This window comes from Oncorhynchus nerka, linkage group LG15 (genome assembly GCF_034236695.1).
Source record: "Oncorhynchus nerka isolate Pitt River linkage group LG15, Oner_Uvic_2.0, whole genome shotgun sequence".
NCBI classification, from domain to species: Eukaryota; Metazoa; Chordata; class Actinopteri; order Salmoniformes; family Salmonidae; genus Oncorhynchus; species Oncorhynchus nerka.
In genome coordinates this window covers 5,724,597-5,745,992 of record NC_088410.1, presented here as the reverse complement: position 1 = coordinate 5,745,992, position 21,396 = coordinate 5,724,597, and the positions used below count along the sequence as shown (strand labels likewise).

The 21,396-nt window shown below is 40.7% G+C and overlaps 1 pseudogene; it reads left to right on the top strand.

The window, feature by feature from the left end:
• The window catches only part of LOC135560311 (zinc finger protein 721-like), a 77,347-nt pseudogene that overhangs the window by 44,215 nt on the left and 11,736 nt on the right, over positions 1-21,396 (top strand).

The following is a 21,396-nucleotide window of genomic DNA, read 5'->3' as shown; positions in this document are numbered from 1 at the left end:
TCAGCATTACACAGTAAGGTCTACTACACCTGTTGTATTCATCATTACACAGTAAGGTCTACTACACCTGTTGTATTCATCATTACACAGTAAGGTCTACTACACCTGTTGTATTCAGCATTTCACAGTAAGGTCTACTACACCTGTTGTATTCAGCATTACACAGTAAGGTCTACTACACCTGTTGTATTCATCATTACACAGTAAGGTCTACTACACCTGTTGTATTCATCATTACACAGTAAGGTCTACTACACCTGTTGTATTCAGCATTACACAGTAAGGTCTACTTGTTGTATTCAGCATTACACAGTAAGGTCTACTACACCTGTTGTATTCATCATTACACAGTAAGGTCTACTACACCTGTTGTATTCATCATTACACAGTAAGGTCTACTACACCTGTTGTATTCATCATTACACAGTAAGGTCTACTACACCTGTTGTATTCATCATTACACAGTAAGGTCTACTACACCTGTTGTATTCATCATTACACAGTAAGGTCTACTACACCTGTTGTATTCATCATTACACAGTGAGGTCTACTACACCTGTTGTATTCATCATTACACAGTAAGGGTCTACTGTTGTACACATTACACAGTAAGGTGTTGTATTCATCATTACACAGTAAGGTCTACTACACCTGTTGTATTCATCATTACACTACTACACCTGTTATTCATCATTACACAGTAAGGTCTACTACACCTGTTGTATTCATCATTACACAGTAAGGTCTACTACACCTGTTGTATTCATCATTACACAGTAAGGTCTACTACACCTGTTGTATTCATTACACAGTTCTACTACACCTGTTGTATTCATCATTACACAGTAAGGTCTACTACACCTGTTGTATTCATCATTACACAGTAAGGTCTACTACACCTGTTGTATTCATCATTACACAGTAAGGTCTACTACACCTGTTGTATTCATCATTACACAGTAAGGTCTACTACACCTGTTGTATTCATCATTACACAGTAAGGTCTACTACACCTGTTGTATTCATCATTACACAGTAAGGTCTACTACACCTGTTGTATTCATCATTACACAGTAAGGTCTACTACACCTGTTGTATTCATTATTACACAGTAAGGTCTACTACACCTGTTGTATTCATCATTACACAGTAAGGTCTACTACACCTGCTGTATTCATGTGACAAATAACAATTTATTTGAACTAAATATGGAGTATGTCTGTTTCAATGTCACGTCTTTGATTAAATTATATTTTTCAAACTCAGGCTGTGTGTGTGTGTGTGTGTGTGTGTGTGTGTTTTTATCTCCTTCATTCCTTGATCATTCCTTGTGGTCCTGTTGATCAGTTGGTAGAGTATGGTGCTTATAAAACCAGAGTAGTGGGTTTGATTCCTGTGACCACCAATATGTAAGTGTTTGCACATGACTGTAAATCCCTTTGGATAAAAGTGTCTGCTAAATGGCAGATATATACACTGATTATACCAAACATTTGGAACACCTTCCTAATATGGAGTTGGACTCTCCCTTTCTCCTCAGAACAGCCTCACCTGTCGGGGCATGGACTCTACAAGGTGTCGAAAGCGTTCCACAGGATGCTGGCCCATGTTGGCTGGATGTCCTTTGGGTGCAGTGAGGCTCCTCAAAGGAGGAAGGGGAGAAACGTCGTCCTCAGTTGTTTTACTAAAAATAAAAATTGTAAAACATTTCAAAAGTTATCCTTTTTAGATAAAACTATACTAAATATAATCATGTAACCAATTAATAGATTAAAACATACTATTTTGCATTCTCCTCTGGGTACATTGACTTCAATACAAAACCTAGGAGGTTTATGGTTCTCAAGGCTTCCATAGACTTACACAGTTATTATGACAACTTCCGGAGGATGTCCTCCAACCTATCAGGGCTCTTGCAGCATGAACTGACATGTTGTCCAACCAAAGAAAGGATCAGCGAATACATTTAGTACTGAAAACATGAGCTACAGCTACAGCTAGCACTGCAGTGCATAACATGTGGTGAGTAGTTGACTCAAAGAGAGAAAAAGACAATAGTTGAACCGTTTTGAACAAATTAATTTATTCCAAAATGAAGGAGAAGCGAGAGAGATATTTCGTCATTTATTTTCCACTTTCAGTTGCACTTACTTAGCTAGCAAATGCAGCTATCTAGTTTAGCCTACTCAAACACTTGACTCAAACAGAGGGATGCTATGTTAGCTAGGTGACTATGACTATCCAACACAACACTAGAACTCTTCCAAGTCAAGGTAAGCTTTTCGTTTGACTAATTTATTGCCACTGGGACCCGCCAAGGTAAGTGCTAAACTGCTTACTGACTGTACACTGTAACGTTACTGCATAATTGTAGCAGGTTTACTAACTCGTTAGTTCTATTAGCTCTGTTGACTATGATGTTATTTTAGCTAATATGGTGACAACAATGTAAGCTGTGTGTTTCAGTTATGAAATGGTTTGGCTTGGAAAGGTTTTCTCCTGGTGACATACAGCTGATGTGTTGTGCATTGAAGTACAGAAACAAAGGGAGAAGGTGATAAGAGGAGAGCACATAGATGCAAGAAGGAATACAACGTGTCTGTAATGAAAGTGAACTGTGTTTATGCATGATCAGGGGTGTATTCATTCCGCCGATTCCATTGACAAACATTTCTTAAATGGAACAAAACCAGGATAAACATACCTGAATTTGTCCAATCGAATCTGTATTTCAGCTAGATACAGGCGACAGTGTGCAAGGCGATATTGAATGTGTCACTGTTTGTCACCTCAAAATTTTCTCTCGACCTGCGTGGAACCCACATTCTAAACTTTCATTCATTTGCTACCTCATGATGGGTATAGGGGAAATGTTAGTATTATGAAGTATCGCTGTTACATGAATGGAATATGAATGACAGTCATCCAATATGCTGTAATAGAAATAAGGCCATGCTCATGAAAATACAAATCGTCCTGCCTCATCTTAAACGGCACGGACCGCCACTGTTTGGGTGGTGGGCCATTCTTGGGAAACTGTTGAGCTGAAAAACCCAGCAGCATTGCAGTTCTTGACACAAACCGAGGCGCCTGGCACCTACTACCATACCCCCGTCAAGTAACTTAAATATTTTATCTTCCCCATTCTGAATGGCACACATGCACAGTCCATGTCTCATGTCTCACGGCTTAAAATTCCTTTTAACCTGACTCCCCCTTCACCTACACTGACTGAAGTGGATTTAACTTGTGGCATCAATAAGGATCATAGCTTTAGCCTGGATTCACCTGGTCAGTCTATGTCATGGAAGGAGCAGGTGTTCTTAATGTTTTGTCTACCCAGTGTAAAGCACTACAGATAATCAAGTGCTATTTGCATGTGATGCATTTGTTCTGTTGTTTACAGGACGATTTGTATCTTATAGAGGGAATAGTATGGTCTTTAAGGGAATAGTATGGTCACATCAAGATTAAACCTTATGTAAAAAAAAACAAATATTAACACACTACCTATTCATAGATGTATTTATTCATCATCCACATATTCATATTAAGATCTACGTCTGTGTACAGGACAGTATTATTTGTAAGAGAAAATATATCAGCTTATTGTTAAATTATTATGACATTCTTTCCAATACAAAAGTGTAGTAACTATTTTCCAAACTGCGTTACCCACTCCAGTCAGCAGATGGCGATCTGCGTCTTTCAGGTGATGCTTCATGCGTGACGTATAATGGACTGGACGGGACGCTTCTTCAGGAACAACAACACGGCTTCTCTTTCAACCACCTCGGTAGCCTGCTAGACAACATAAAAACCGATAGATTGACGCTTTACACCGTGTTTGTGTACATTACCTAATCTCAGTGTTTTGAACGCATTTCTGTTGACTTATCATCTGATGACCTTTAACCTAATGTTCTTGTTAAATTTGAAAACGTGTTAAAGATTGATACTGAGGTTAGCACTAGGCTAGTCGCTAATGCTAACTAACTAGCTAACATCCCTGATCATGAGTTCACTAAACTACTCCTCCCCTGCTAAAGAAGAGGTGGTCTGCTGGACGGAAAAAGAAGCTCTGGGACTGAACATTGTCGTGGAAGATGAGGGTGTTACAGTGAAAGCAGAGGAGGCTGTTGCAGTGAAAGAAGAGGAGGCTGTTACAGTGAAAGAAGAGGAGGCTGTTACAGTGAAAGAAGAGGAGGCTGTTACAGTGAAAGAAGAGGAGGCTGTTATAATGAAAGAAGAGGAGGCTTTTATAGTGAAAGAAGAGGAGGCTTTTATAGTGAAAGAAGAGGAGGCTGTTACAGTGAAAGAAGAGGAGGCTGTTATAGTGAAAGAAGAAGAGGAGGCTGTTATAGTGAAAGAAGAAGAGGAGGCTGTTATAGTGAAAGAAGAGAAAGCATCCTCTTCCTCTCTAAAAGGTTCTATCTCAATAAAGGTGAAGGACGAAGACGTTTTGAGAGTGAAAGAGGAGACAGAATATCAGATTAACACCAGTGAGTACTGTCTTAAAGAGGCTTTTATAGTGAAAGAAGAGGAGGCTGTTACAGTGAAAGAAGAGGAGGCTGTTATAGTGAAAGAAGAAGAGGAGGCTGTTATAGTGAAAGAAGAAGAGGAGGCTGTTATAGTGAAAGAAGAGGAGGCTGTTATAGTGAAAGAAGAGAAAGCATCCTCTTCCTCTCTAAAAGGTTCTATCTCAATAAAGGTGAAGGACGAAGACGTTTTGAGAGTGAAAGAGGAGACAGAATATCAGATTAACACCAGTGAGTACTGTCTTAAACAGGGGCACAAACTATGCCGTTGTTGAACTAATGTGTGGTTTTTAAGGGGCATTCTACTGAAGTTCTACACTTGAATAAGTTTCGTACTCTATAAATTGTTAAATGTAAAATCTGCATTTGGTACATATATTTTGGGGACTTTTAAATTAGATGTATTGAATTCTACATGTGGTCTACATTAAAGTGCACCTCGTCTAATATAACAGTCTTTTAAAATTCAATATTGGTGCATATTTTCTACTTAAAAGATCAATGGGACGCAAAAGCCAACCAATTTGTGGAACGAGCCTTTTACATTTGCATCACAAACAATATTTTCGGAAATCATGATGAAAGTGGCCATTTTAGGCCCTATTTAGACATATTAATGTCTCTTGTAAGACTCTGATTGCAATAGAAGATCATAAGTTTACCATCTGTTTGATGTTCTCGTCCACACAGGAGAGAGACATGACTCTGGTGGATCCTCTGGGAAGCCTCAACAACATCCTGATGCTGACGAGGCAGAGAAGAGTCTCTCCAGATCAGAACACCAGATGGTACAGCTTGGTCTGGTCTAGCATACAGCTTGGTCTGGTCTAGCATACAGCTTGCTCTCTCTGGGTCTGGGCTGGATTTCTGTAAAACACTTCATGACAACAGTGACATCAGCATCCATAATGATATGTGTCTGTGTCCCCTCTTTATGGTTACCAGGACAACGCTAGCCCTTCCACCCTCCCGGAGTCCATGTGTCGTGCCTCTCCTGGTAGCACCTTACTGTTGGGTATGAAGAGGTTGTCTGTGCTGCTGGTGGACTGCAGGAAAACAACGGGGCTTAGTGGAACTGTGGGAGGAGGAGAAGAGAAGAAAGGATCAGCTTTAACTCATCAAAGTAAGTGCTGTAGTTTGAACAAATACAATAGATCTGCCCACTGGTATCTGTTACCAGGACAACCAGCAGAGTTCTGTTAGTTGACAGGAAGATAGACTGGTATCTGTTACCAGGACAACCAGCAGAGTTCTGTTATTTTTATTTTTTTTATTTTACTAGGCAAGTCAGTTAAGAACAAATTCTTATTTATTTTTATTTTTTTGTGTGTTTTTTGTTGTTGAATTTTACCCCTTTTTCTCCCCAATTTCGTGGTATCCCATTGTTGTAGTAGCTACTATCTTGTCTCATCGCTACAACTCCCGTACGGGCTCGGGAGAGACGAAGGTTGAAAGTCATGCGTCCTCCGATACACAACCCAACCAAGCCGCACTGCTTCTTTACACAGCGCACATCCAACCCGGAAGCCAGCCGCACCAATGTGTCGGAGGAAACACCGTGCACCTGGCCACCTTGGATAGCGTACACTGCGCCCAGCCCGCCACAGGAGTCGCTGGTGCGCGATGAGACAAGGACACCCCTACCGAACAAGCCCTCCCTAACCCGGGCGACGCTAGGCCAATTGTGCGTCGCCCCACAGACCTCCCGGTCGCGGCCGGTTACGACAGAGCCTGGGCGAACCCAGGGACTCTGATGGCACAGCTGGTGCTGCAGTACAGCGCCCTTAACCACTGCACCACCCGGGAGGCCCTCAAATTCTTATTTTCAATGACGGCCTAGGAACAGTGGGTTAACTGCCTGTTCAGGGGCAGAACGACAGATTTATACCTTGTCAGCTCGGGGATTTGAACTTGCAACCTTTCGGTTACTAGTCCAACGCCCTAACCACTAGGCTACCCTGTTAGTTGACAGGAAGATAGACTGGTGGATATGGATGTTATGAATATCATAACACTGAAAAAGGATTCTGCCAATGAAAAGAGAGAAACCAATAGACCATATAAAACCTTGATTAAAGTTAGCTCTAGACGGAAAGTTTCAAGTGAAAGAAGGTGCAAATTTTACAAAGCTTGTCCTAACAACATTATGTAAGAGTAAGACTTCAGATGACATTGAAGGACTCCAAAGACCAGACCATTAGCAAGGCTGCACCTCCCCTACAAACTGGACGGAAATGGACATCATCCAAGGCTGTGCAGCAAGCAACATCAGCCCTGAGACACCAAGACATTGTGGGGAATATCCAGCATGGAAGAGGAGGCTTTGGCCTGGCAGCAAGCAAACCAACGTTCCATAAGGCAACAACATCTGAACGCAGGAAGCTGGTGGTCGAGGAGGTGCGCAGACAGGAGGAGACTGCAAGAAGTGCAAAGGCTGTCTCTCTTGCTAAACAAGGGCAATGGACGCGGTGGGAAGGCCTGGAGAGGAGAAAGATCAACTGGAGTGAGCTTTGGCAAATGGAGGCAAGCAACATCAGCTTCATCATAAGAGCTGTTTATGATGTGCTTCCATCACCAAAAATCTACATCAATGGTATGGCGAGGACTCGACCTGCCCCCTCTGCCCAGCTCCAGCGACTCTCAGGCATATAATGACAGGTTGCAAGACCAGCCTCTCACAAGGCCGCTACACCTGGAGGCACAATCAGGTCCTCAAGAGCCTGGCTGCAGCACTTGAGACCAAGAGGAGTGCAACCAATTCATTACCTCCAAAAACAAGCAATCCCGTCAAAACAACAACATTCATCCGGGAGGGACAGAAAAGGCCCAAGTATCCTCCTACGAAGCCAGAAACTGGACACCTAGCCATGGCCCGGGACTGGAAGATGCTTGTCGATATTGGCCAGCAACTAATTTTTCCATCTGAGATTGCTTCTACCAACCTTAGGCCAGACATGGTACTCTGGTCCCCTTCACGAAAGGCTGTGTACATCATAGAGCTCACAGTCCCGTGGGAGAACTCTGTTGAAGAGGCCTACGAGCGTAAGAAACTGCGTGACACAGAGTTGGCAGCAGACGCAACTCGGCGTGGCTGGAATGCAAAAGTCTGGCCAGTTGAAGTGGGATGCAGAGGATTCGTGGCTTCTTCCACCATCAGGTTGCTGAAAGAACTTGGAATCCATGGACAGGCTCTGCGGCAGACCGTCAGAGCAGTTTCTCAAGCAGCTGAAAGAGGCAGCCAGTGGATCTGGATCAAATGGAAGGACCCTTGCTGGGCTATAACTTCATGACCCCCCACCCCCACCTGAGAACCCAATTCAGATCCCTCCAACTTGAGGAGGGCATATGAGGTATGCGGTCAGCTGTAGGGCTGGCTCAGGGAAGAGGACGCCCTGCCTTGCATAGTCCCGTGGGACATCTTAATTGGGCATGGGACACAAGCTAAGGCTTGATCACCCTTTAGCTGGCCACCTTTGATGAGGGTGTTTAGTGATTAAAGGCCGAAACACCCACTGATTCGAAGGCACACTACTGAGGATGTGTCCCAAAATTGACATCTTAACCCAGTCTAAGAAATAAACCTCCCATGCCACTCTGTCAACATCACGGCAAATCTCATGTGAGTGCATTCCATCTATTGGCACAATGGACAGTTTTTAACATCTCGTCCCGTGTTTTATGATTCTGGATGTTACATTGCCTGTCCCAGTCAACCCCCATCTTTACAAGACTTTTGAAGCGGCAGACAAAACTCCAGACACTTCAATGTGTTCTGCATTGCTTCATTAACGTCTGATCTACAGAACGTGTTAAACATGCAAATGTACAGTTGTAGTCGGACGTTTACATACACCTTAGCCAAATACATTTATACTCAGTTTCACAATTCCTGACATTTAATCATAGTAACATTTCCCTGTTTTAGGTTAGTTCACCATTTTATTTTTAAGAATGTGAAATGTCAGAATAATAGTAGAGAGATTTATTTCAGCTTTTATTTCTTTCATCACATTCCCAGTGGGTCAGAAGTTTACATACACTCAATTTGTATTTGGTAGCATTGCCTTTAAATGATTTAACTTGGGTCAAACGTTTCATCTCTAGGAGACAGAACGCGTCTCCTTCCTGAGCAGTATGAAGGCTGCGTGGTGCCATGGTGTTTATACTTGTGTACTATTGTTTGTACAGATAAACGTGGTACCTTCAGGCGTTTGGAAATTGCTCCCAATGATGAACCAGACTTGTAGAGGTCTACATGTTTTTTTCTGATGTCTTGGCTGATTTCTTTTGATTTTCCCATGATGTCAAGCAAAGAGGCACTGAGTTTGAAGGTAGGCCTTTGAAATACATCCACAGGTACACCTCCAGTTGGCTCAATTGATGTCAATTAACTTTATTGACATCGTGTGTTGCTAACAATTTAGTTTCCTCCACTGTCCCCATACTGTGCTCAAACTAGTGATCCTCTGCTTCTCATCACATGTGACCTCTCTCCTTGACAATGAACCGATGGAGCGATACAAAAGGTACCAGTTGGACAGCTCCATCTGTGACGTTTCAAGCTGTGGAGTGAGTTTAAAAGGTACCAGTTGGACAGCTCCATCTGTGACGTTTCAAGCTGTGGAGTGAGTTTACGGCACGTTCTCACCTCCGTTACACATGTTCAGGTTGACTTTCCCACGGAATCGACCATATACACTACCAGTCAACAGTTAGGACACAACTACTCATTCAAGGGTTTTTCTTTATTTCTACTATTTTCTACATTGTGGAATAATAGTGAAGATATCAAATCTATGAAATAACACTTATGGAATCATAGAGTAACCTAAAAAGTGTTCAACATTAGGCCACACCTGTCAGGTAAATGGATTATCTTTGCAAAGGAGAAATTTTAACTAACAGGGATATAAACACATTTTGCACCGAATTTGAGAGAAATAAGCTTTAGTGCGTATGGAAGAATTCTGGGATATTTCAGCTCATGAAACATGGGACCAACACTTTACATATTTATATTTTTGTAACATCTACCCCAAATATTTCACATTCTTTTTTTACTTTACCCAAAATATCATGAAATTAATGATAGTCAAAATATGTGAACGTCTAAATTAGAAATTGGGCCATTTAAACAGCATGTGTCGAACCCTTTCAACAACGGGGAGATGTTACTGATGTACTTTGTGTCTTCGACGTAAAAACAAGTTTTGGACTTCCACTTTAAATGACGTTCCATAAGGCAACAACATCTGAACGCAGGAAGCTGGTGGTCGAGCTTTAAGGAAGTGTGTAGGTCACATTCTGTATCATACAGCTATGAAGGTTATATATTTAGAACCACCTGCTTGATAGGAATCCAGCGATGTCTGTGTCTTGAGTGTCATAGGACTGTCTAGTGTTTTGTGTTTTGACTAGTAAAACAGAAATACAAATAAGTCTTGTAAACAGTAATTACCAGGATGCTCTACAACATTTTTTTTTAAATCACACAAAAATGGTTTTAAATGATGAAATGTTTGAAAGCTGGCCTCAGGTTATTGAGGGATCTGATTTGGTTTAAAGTTCATAGCAAGGCAGTTTTATCATGTGGAGATTTCATTCTGCTCTGTCTTTAAATAAACTCTGTCTTTGGCAGGAGGAAAACCAAACTTGGACAAACCAAAGACGTCCAAACCAGCAAGTCAACACCTCTGCTCCCAGATTGGAAAGAGTTTTACCAAGTCAGGAAGCCTGAAAATACATGAGGGAATACACACAGGGGAGAAGCCCTTCCTTTGCTCCCAGTGTGGGAAGAGTTTTAAGCGGTTAGACACCCTTAAAGCTCATGAGCGTATACACACAGGGGAGAAGCCTTACAAATGCTCAGACTGTGGGATGGCATTTTACTCATCACACTCACTTAAAAGTCACGCGAGAATTCACACAGGGGAGAAGACTTTCCATTGCTCCCAGTGTGAGAAGAGTTTTAAGCGGTTAGACACCCTCAAAGCTCATGAGCGTATACACACAGGGGAGAAGCCTTTCCATTGCTCCCAATGTGAGAATAGTTTTAAGCGGTTAGACACCCTCAAAGCTCATGAGCGTATACACACAGTGGAGAAGCCTTTCCATTGCTCCCAATGTGGGAAAAGTTTTAAGCGGTTACTCACCCTCAAAGCTCATGAGCGTATACACACAGGGGAGAAGCCTTTCCATTGCTCCCAGTGTGGGAAGAGTTTTAAGCGGTTAGACACCCTCAAAGCTCATGAGCGTATACACACAGGGGAGAAGCCTTTCCATTGCTCCCAATGTGAGAATAGTTTTAAGCACACAAAGGGATACACACAGGGGAGAAGCCTTACAAATGCTCAGACTGTGGGAAGATATATTACTCATCACACTCACTTAAAAGTCATATGAGAATTCACACAGGGGAGAAGCCTTACCTCTGCTCCCTATGTGGAAAGAGTTTTAGTCACTTTGGAAACATGAAAGCTCATGAGCGAATACACACAGGGGAGAAGCCTTACCACTGCTCCCAGTGTGGAAAGCGTTTTAACTATTCAGGAAACCTACAAGAGCACATGAGACTGCACACAGGGGAGAAGCCTTACAAATGCTCAGACTGTGGGAAGACCTATTACTCTTCACAGTCACTTAAAATTCATGTGAGAATCCACACAGGGGAGAAGCCTTACCACTGCTCCCATTGTGGAAATAGTTTTAGTCACTTAGGAACCCTGAAAGTTCACCAGCGACTACACACAGGGGAGAAGCCTTACCACTGCTCCCAGTGTGGAAAGAGTTTTGGCCAAGTAGGAACCCTGAAAGCTCACGAGCGAATACACACTGGAGAGAAGCCTTACCACTGCTCCCAGTGTGGAAAGCGTTTTAACCATTCGGGAAAGCTGAAAAAGCACGTGAGAATTCACACAGGAGAGAATAATTACTTCTCCTTGACTTCTTAAAATGCATCAGAGAACATACACAGTGCTCCCAGTGTCTTTAATTGTTGACTGAGAAGGTGTTTTCTTGTTTATACCATATGAATTTAAATTGTACAATGTATACTCAAAAATATATTTGTGTGTTTTTATTAGAAAACATGAATTGAATATGGAGTACAGTGGTTCGTCCTTTAAAAGTTGCAGCGTACTGCAGCACAGCTTGCATGTTGCCACAGAATTCTATGGCATGTTATTTACGTGTCAACCACTGTCACCAATAATGCTAGTAAGTGACCACCATAGGGCATCTTTGAGAAGCATTTGATTGCCTTCAATAATGGCTGTACTAGAGAATTTAAAACTTGTTTTTGTAAGAACAATGTAAATGGGACTGATATCAAGAAATGTTTCTTTATTAATTTGATTAACCTGTTTAGGACTGGGGTTCCGCCCACCAGAAAGAGACTGCTATGGCATCAGCAGCACAATATTGTGTAGAGGACTGAGGGTGTGTTAGGGGGGGGGTGTTAGAATAGAATTTTAGAATTTTGTATATCGTTATTTGCATCGAAATGTATCACTGTACCAATTTGACCAATAGGGTACATTTGGGCAACTTGTATGGGACACCTGGGTGACTTCATGCTCAATGTCATGTAGCACAAATACTGTTGCCCTCTTATGTTCTTCTTTGAAATTATCCCCAGCATCATATCTGAATGTTTGGCTGTTTATTTCCTTGTATTTTCTTCTACAAGATCTATTGTGTTATATTCTCCTACATTCAATTCACATTTACACAAACTTCAGAGTGTTTCCTTTCAAATGATACCAATGGAACTTTAGACACACTTCTTCTTAATGCAACCGCTGTGTCAGATTTAAAAAAAACTTGCAACCACTGTGTCAGATTTCAAAAAAACTTTACGGAAAAAGCATAATCTGAGAACGGCGCTCAGAGCCCAAACCAGCCAGAGAAATATCCGCCATGTTGGGTAGTCAACATTAGTCATAAATAGCATTATAAACATTCACTTACCTTTGATGATTAGTTCCACAATAAATGCTTGTTTTGTTTGATAATGTCCATCATTTATGTCCATTTATGTCCAAATAGCTTCTTTTCTTGGGGCGTTTGGTAAACAAATCCAGTCAGACGAAAAGTTCAAAAAGTTATATTACAGGTCGAAGAAACTTGTCAGACTAAGTACAGAATCAATCTTTAGGATGTTTTTATCATAAATGTTCAATAATGTTCCAACTGGAGAATTCCATTGTCTGTAGAAAAGCAATGGAACGAGAGATACCTCTCATGTGAAATGCGCGTGACTGAGAACGAGGCTGCTGCCAGACCCCTTAGTCAAACAGCTCTCATCCGGCTTCACATGAGAAGCCTGAAACAACGTTCTAAAGATGGTTGACATCTAGTGGAAGCCTTAGGAAGTGCAAAATAACCCATAGTCCGCACAAACATGTCAAACGATGTATAGAATCAATCTTTAGGATGTTTTTAACATAAATCTTCAATAAAGTTTCAACCGGAGAATTCCTTTGTCTGTAGAAATGCAATGGAAAACAAGCTAACTTTGTCATGAACGCGCATGGTCAGCTCGTGGGACTCAGGCAGACCTCTGACTCATTCCCCTCTCATTCAGCCCCACTTCACAGTAGAAGCATCAAACAAGGTTCTAGAGACTGTTGACATCTAGTGGAAGCCTTAGGAAGTGCAACATGACCAATATCCCACTGTGTATTCGATAAGGGTGAGTTCAAAAACTACAAACCTCAAATTTCCCACTTCCTGTTTGGATTTTCTCCCAGGTTTTGCCTGCCATATGAGTTCTGTTATACTCACAGACATCAATCATGCAGTTTTAGAAACTTCAGAGTGTTTTCTATCCAATACTAATAATAATATGCATATATTAGCATCTGGGACTGAGTAGGAGGCAGTTCACTCTGGGCACTCTATTCACTCTATTCATCCAACAATGAAAATGCTGCCCCCTATCCCAAGAAGTTCATATTATGGTGTCTATATTACAAAAAAAACTAAAAACCCTCTGCGTTTCCGTCAGGATGGAAAATACGGCCCTGTACAACGTGATGGTCTGGAGTAGGCTACAGTACTGGGCTATTTAGCTAAAGAATCCCCGTGTCATGCTGGCACACCGGAGAACGAGGTTCAATTCCCAGACGGGGAGGAAGGAGTAGGCTGTCCTTGTAAATAAGAATTTGTTCTTAACTGACTTGCCTAGTTAAATAAAGGTTACACTAAGAACATAACATTTCTACACCATAATTGTATAATTGTAGTCTAACCAATACCCAAACGGAGAAAACAATCTAATTCATTTATCAAGACCAGTCCCCATGCTTGTCTCAGAGCAGCGCGAAACAGTGAAAAAATTGTTGGAGGCTTTTGCTTCAAATCCTATTGGTTCTAATCCTATTGCTTCTAGCTTCAATATGCTCTTTAAATAAATAAGACCTACACCACTTTAAACAGCACATTACTCAACACTAGTGAGACTCATGTCAGTAAATTGAAAAATATGACCTGACTCTCCACCAATAATTACATATAGAGGATTCTAAATTAAACCCGAAAGCCGCCGCATTGGTCTCCCAGTGACGGACGGCATGTGTATCGAACCTGCATCAGAGAGGTGTTGGTGAAGGTATATTGTCCTGATAATAGCACATAATGGGCTATTAAAATACTGTACGTGGTGTCCAGGTCAGGATAACCAAACATTTCTTTATTAAAGACTATCAGAGAGAATGTTGGTACTTATTTATTTTGATCCAAAGCCATGGATGAGTGAGTCACTCAGCTATATGTAGGTGCCCGGCTATATGACTGTGCCATCAACTTGATAGGATATAACGATATTTTGGAGGTTATTTCGTTTTCCAAAAACGAAAGTGAGTGATTGTAATCTGAATAAAGGCCAAAATAATATTTATAAAGGCCAAAACATGTATTTCTGTTTTTAGAGGGAGAGAAACGCTGGGCCAGTTGTGCTCCGCCCTGTGGGACTCCCAATCACAGTCAGATGTGATACATAATAATACTTTTTGCTGTATTATTTGTTTGGTCTTTTCTGGTGGATTAAACTGAAATTTCAACCAATCACGGCCGGTTGTGATACAGCCAACCTAACTAAGAAATACATTTGAAGATAGAAGTCTCCCTATCCTCCTTCTAGGCAAGTCTATTGTCCAGCTTCTGCTAATAGCCATAATGACGCTGTACGACATGACTGTGTGTGTTTTGAAAGTGTTTTCCAGTTAGCAACAATTTGTTTACCTTCATTAGACAACCTTGTTCCAATATTTCTGTCATTCATTGATATTTATTCCCATAGTAATTTGTTATAGATCCATAACTAAATAAACATCTGCATTTTGAAAGAGGATTTTTATCTTTATTAAAGAATGCATAAAGATGTTGATGAAGAAATACTGTACTGCTGTTTTGAGTTAGAAATGTAACACTTAAGCATGGAATACTTTGCAGGTAGGGGGATGTTCACACCTACAGTAGCCTGGATATAAATATAACGGCTTTCTTCCTGGGAAGGAGAGGACCAAAGCGCAGCGTGGTGAGTGTTCATCTTATTTAATAATGAATACAAACTGAACACTTCAAATACAAAATAACCAACGTGGCAAACCGAAACAGTCCTATCTGGGGCAGAAAACACAAAGACAGGAAACAACAACCCACAACACAAAACAGGCTACCTAAATATGGTTCCCAATCAGAGACAATGACAAACACCTGCCTCTGATTGAGAACCATATGAGGCCAAACATAGAAATAGACAAACTAGACATACAAGATAGAATGCCCACCCAGCTCACGTCCTGACCAACACTAAAACAAGGAAAACACAAAAGAACTATGGTCAGAACGTGACAATAAACAGTCTATTGTCCTGCTAATTGGGCTACAAGTGTTTGAAAACCTGTTTTGAAATGCCACCAGCAGTCCATCACTACTGTAAATAAAAACATAGCATCTTGTTTGCATTCTTTATTTTAACCACGTCACAAATCATTTGTATCTACCTTTCCAATTGCTTTTAGTTTGGGATTTACAAATATGCGCTTTTCATATAGTTTTTCGTTAAATCCAGTTCGGATTTAAGTATAACGCTTTGACTGAGGCCTTTAGTGAGAGGTCTACTGCTTTAATATTTAATAATATCCGCAAGAGAGTAATAGGATACGGCATGTGTCAAAATTGATTGATTGCTGACAGGTGTCAAAAAACGATTGATTGCTGACCTTATGACCTGATGACATGTACTGAATATGTGCCCCCGCCCCGCCCCCTGTTCGTGTGGTCATGTGTTAGAGGGTGTTTGAACTTTTGGGGCCCATGCCCCCTCCACCCCCCAGTTTTATCTCCTTATGGTTGTTATCTATGAAGCAGGAATGTCTGGGGCTATAGATAGCGCTGGGGCCTCAGCATTATAAATGTCCAGAACAAGCCATTTTTTAAGACCTGAATATTAAGCATCTAAAATATGTCTACAAGGGGAATTCTCGGAGTGCTCTGTAGCTCATGTCACGAACCCAACGCCAAAAGCTTGGAGGATATTTTGGTAGAGGCTCCCGAATGTTTTAACGGATTTCTGTGTACAAGCGAGGCCATATTTCGTACATATTCAACCCGGAGGAATCTACGGTTAAGATATTCACAGACAGCGTGTCCCAACCCTTTTATCGTGCAGAACCCAAGCCTTTTTCTCTAGCGCTAAGGATGCGAGAATGGCTTAAAATAAGGCTAGCTTTGTGTCAAATGGAACGTGCCCTGAGTGCTTCAAGGCTGCCAGGATATGCGTTGGAAGAACAAGTCTGTGGACGCCAGGATCTAATGGCCATGGGGTATACCCCGGACTACCCCTACGTCATGATGACGTGTACTGAATATGTGCCCCCGCCCCGTCCCCCCTGTTCGTGTGGTCATGTGTTAGAGGGTGTTTGAACTTTTGGGGCCCATGCCCCCCTCCACACCCCAGTTTTATCTCCCTTATGGTTGTTATCTATGAAGCAGGAATGTCTGGGGCTATAGATAGCGCTGGGGCCTCAGCATTATAAATGTCCAGAACAAGCCATTTTTAAGACCTGAATATGTGTGTGTGTGTGGGTGTGTGTGGGTGTGTGTGAGAAACAAGGAATGTGTGTGGGTGTGTGTGTGTGTTAGAAACAAGGTCCCTTGGGCATTGTGTCCATTTCAGGCTTTAAACAACAATTAAACAGCCATCTAAATAATGTTTCTCAGCCTAGTTTCCTATTGAGTTCTCTTTATATGTACAGGCACAGAGCTTCCAGATGGCTCCAGCCTAAGGATTTTCAGTGCATGTACACACGGGGAGATTAGAACCCCAAAGAAAAGATCCTAAAGGTACTTTCAGATTCAGGTTTATCATGACAGCCGCTTTATGAAAGGCATTTACTTATGGCTAAACAGCTTCTACACAGTTTATTAATTAATGCTGTGGGATGAAATTAGGTGTTTCTAGGAGGTCTTAAACAGATCTACAGTGAAACAAACATGGACACTTTACACACATATTTATTCACTTTTAAAAAGACCACAGTAACATGACAGAATTTGTGCAAAGGCAACGAAATCTGCTAGGGGATATTAAATGTACAACAGTAGTATTCTGTAACAAGCAATACGTGTTAAACATAAGGGACATGCAATCATGACAGCTGCTTTATGAAAGGCCTTTACTTATGGCTAAACAGCTTCTACACAGCTTATTAATTAATGCTGGGGGATGAAATTAGGTGTTTCTAGGAGGGCTTAAACAAATATACAGTGAAACAAACATGGCCACTTTACACACATTTTTATTGACTTTTAAAAAGACCACAGTAACATGACAGAATTTGTGCAAAGGCAACGAAATCTGCTAGGGGATATTAAATGTACAACAGTAGTATTCTGTAACAAGCAATACGTGTTAAACATAAGGGACATGCAATCATGACAGCTGCTTTATGAAAGGCCTTTAACTATGGCTAAACAGTTTTCTACACACCTTATTCATTAATGATGTGGGCATACCCAGGATTTACAGGCAGGACGTTTGATCTACACAGGGAGGGAAAACTTACGGAGTTATGATGGAGCGGGCAAGCGTCTTTGAGTTGGTGAATTCGAAACGAATAATGGTCTTGTAGCTCCCTTCAGTAACCACGAGCACAACCGTTCCATGATTTTAACTGGCGGCTTTATTCTGTAGTTTCAGTGAGAATTATCCCCTTCAGTGAGAACTATAAAGTAAATTAAAAATACAGTTAAGCACACTCTTACAACATTATCTTAGGAGTGACTTATTAGCTTGGTATAACTCTGAAGTGCTTACATACATAACAGTTTAACCGGCGTTATAACGGGTTCAGATTAAACACATGAATAAAGGAAAAAATACTTCATTGGCTGCTTATTACAGAAGGGAGGAAATCAAACTTCACACTTATTATTCCGGGCATGAATTCACACTTCATCCTAACATACACTCTTCAACCTTTATGAACTACACCCGATGACATGAAAACTTAGCTAACGCAGCGCAGGATTGCCTTCCCTACAAAAGTGTGTTGCTACAATAAGGATCCCCAGTTACAACAGTATTAGCTACGTAGTTCCGCTTGTATTATCATTTTCCCCGCACAGCGGACACATAATTTGGAATTATAACATGTGTTAAAATGTAGGTACTAAATATTTTGAATTAAATCACTGGTTTTAAAAATGTATCTCACGCTTTAACGATAGGGGAAGAAGTCATTTCATATTTCGTTTTAGGGGGGGTTATTAACTTTATGGAAAACAATATTCACACAAACAACACCGCTTAGAGCGGATTTAACCAACTCTGTACAAACCCCGACACGGGGTATGATAACTCTGACGCGTACGTCTAATGATTATTGTAGATGTTTACAACTGAGGGAGTTGACAGTAGATCAATGAGATGTATAAAGGCAAATTGACATAACGGACCTCAAAGACCAACAGCCTACTTAATAATATAGAATGCAGGGGTGTGTAATGAACATGTAACCATTATAAAACTAAAACAAACAAAAAAATGTCTCGAAACACACACATAGTTAGGGACAGAACGTGGAGCATATACTTTAACACTGTTACCACATTATATTCTGTCGTAATAGGGTTGCAAGCCACTAAATGAACGACCGTGACGCTATATACCAAATGTGCTGACACAAGCACCTAACATAGACAATCACCCAACAATGACAACAAAGGCTACCTAAATATGGTTCCCAATCAGAGACAACGACTAACACCGGCCTCTGATTGAAAACCATATCAGGCCAGACACAGAAAAAGACAAACTAGACATACAGCATAGAATGCATACTCAGATCACACCCATACCAAACAGTTTCGGGAGATATACAAGGTGTTGCATACAGGATATTTGGTTTAGAGAACACAGGCTGTGAATTCAAACAACCGGAGGGGATGTCGAGACAATCTGTCTGTAAATTAATGGGGGGCCCCTAATTCGTCTTTAAATTAGAGATATCTATGTTTAACCCAATGGTGGTAAAACAGATATCTCGACATGCCTTATGCATGATAGTGCACACCTTGGTTTCAAACGATTTCCAGATAGAATGGGGCTACATGCTTGGGCCCCTTTTGAAACACATACACAAAATCCTGCTGCGTGCGTCACGCGCACACTCATGCACGCACTCCTGATTTTCCATAAAATACTTTTTCTTCGTGACAGACCGGGGTGATGTAGGAAAATTTTCCTATCGTTAAAGGGTGAGATACATTTTTAAACCAGTGATTTAATTCCAAAATATTTAGTACATCACTGGTTTAAAGACGTGTTAGAATTAATGACCAAATTGTACTACTATTTAAACAAGAATCATTAGTATTTTATGTAAAAACATTGGAGGCCTCAGTTGTACCGCACACTCACGCACGCACGCACCCTGATTTTCTGTATTGTTTTCTTCGTGACGACGTGGTTGATGGCTGGAAAGGACATTTTCCCTTCGTTAAAGGGTGAGATACTGTTTTAAACCATTGATTTAAGACCCAAAATATATAGTACTAACTTTTTAAAGACATGTTCGAATTAATTACCAAATTGTACTACTATTTAAACATGCATCATTAGTGTTTTTATGTAAAAACATTGGAGACCCCTACAGTTGTACATTATTACAAACTTTATAACATACCATTGTAGGAAAGACTATAAATTGCTTCTGAGAATCTACGTCTAACAGTCTCCCAATCACCTATGTCCAGTAGCCTTCAGAAATATCTATTAGGAGGGATTCCCTTATTCACATCTCTTTTTAATCTGTCCTGGCAGCTAAATATTCAGGCCTGTGGGTTTGCGCTAAAGCTGTAAAAACAGTGTTAAAGTATATGCTCCACGTTCTGTCCCTAACTATGTGTGTTTTTCGAGACATTTTTTGTTTGTTTTAGTTTTATAATGGTTACATGTTCATTACACACCCTGCATTCTATATTATTAAGTAGGCTGTTGGTCTTTGAGGTCCGTTATGTCAATTTGCCTTTATACATCTCATTGATCTACTGTCAACTCCCTCAGTTGTAAACATCTACACAATCATTAGACGCATTAGAGTTATCATACCCCGTGTCGGGGTTTGAACAGAGTTGGTTAAACAGACAGTATTAGGTATTTTTGTGTGAATATTGTTTTCCATAAAGTTAATAACCCCTAAAACGAAATATGAAATGACTTCTTCCCCTATCGTTAAAGCGTGAGATACATTTTTTGCCAGTGATTTTAATTCAAAAAATATTTAGTACCTACATTTTAACACATGTTATAATTCAAATTTAAAGCTGAGCTCTAAAATGATACATGCAAGCGAACTACGTAGCTAATACTGTTGTAACTGGGGATCCTTATTGTAGCAACACACTTTTGTAGGGAAGGCAATCCTGCGCTGCTGCAAAATTTTCATGTCATCGGGTGTAGTTCATAAAGGTTGAAGAGTGTATGTTAGGATGAAGTGTGAACCATGCCAGCTAATAAGTAAGTTTGTTTCTCCCTTCTGTAATAAGCACTGTTGAAGTATTTTTTTTTCCTTTATTCATGTGTTTAACTGGAACCCGTTATAACGCCGGTTAAACTGTTAAAGTTGTAAGCACTAAGTTATACCAAGCTAACAAGTCACTCCTAAGATAATGTTGTAAACAGTGTGCTTAACTGTATTTTTAATTTACTTTATAGTTCTCACTGAAGGGGATAATTCTCACTGAAAACTACAGAATAAAGTTTGCCAGTTAAAATCATAACGTTTTGTTTGGTGGGTTACTGAAGGGAGCTACAAGACCATTATTCGTTTGTCTTCACCAACTCAAAGACGCTTGCCCGCTCCATCATAACTCCGTAAGTTTTCCCTCCCTGTGTAGATCAAACGTCCTGCCTGTAAATCCTGGGTATGCCCACATCATTAATGAATAAGGTGTGTAGAAAACTGTTTAGCCATAGTTAAAGGCCTTTCATAAAGCAGCTGTCATGATTGCATGTCCCTTATGTTTAACACATTTGGTTACAGAATACTACTGTTGTACATTTAATATCCCCTAGCAGATTTCCCTTTGCACAAATTCTGTCATGTTACTGTCTTTTAAAAGTCAATAAAAATGTGTGTAAAGAAAACATGTTTGTTTCACTGTATATTTGTTTAAGCCCTCCTAGAAACACCTAATTTCATCCCCCAGCATTAATTTGGTAAGCTGTGTAGAAGCTGTTTAGCCATAAGTAAAGGCCTTTCATAAAGGGGCTGTCAAATTGCATGTCCCTTATGAGAAACGTATAGGTTACAGAATACTACTGTTGTACATTTAATATCCCCTAGCAGAT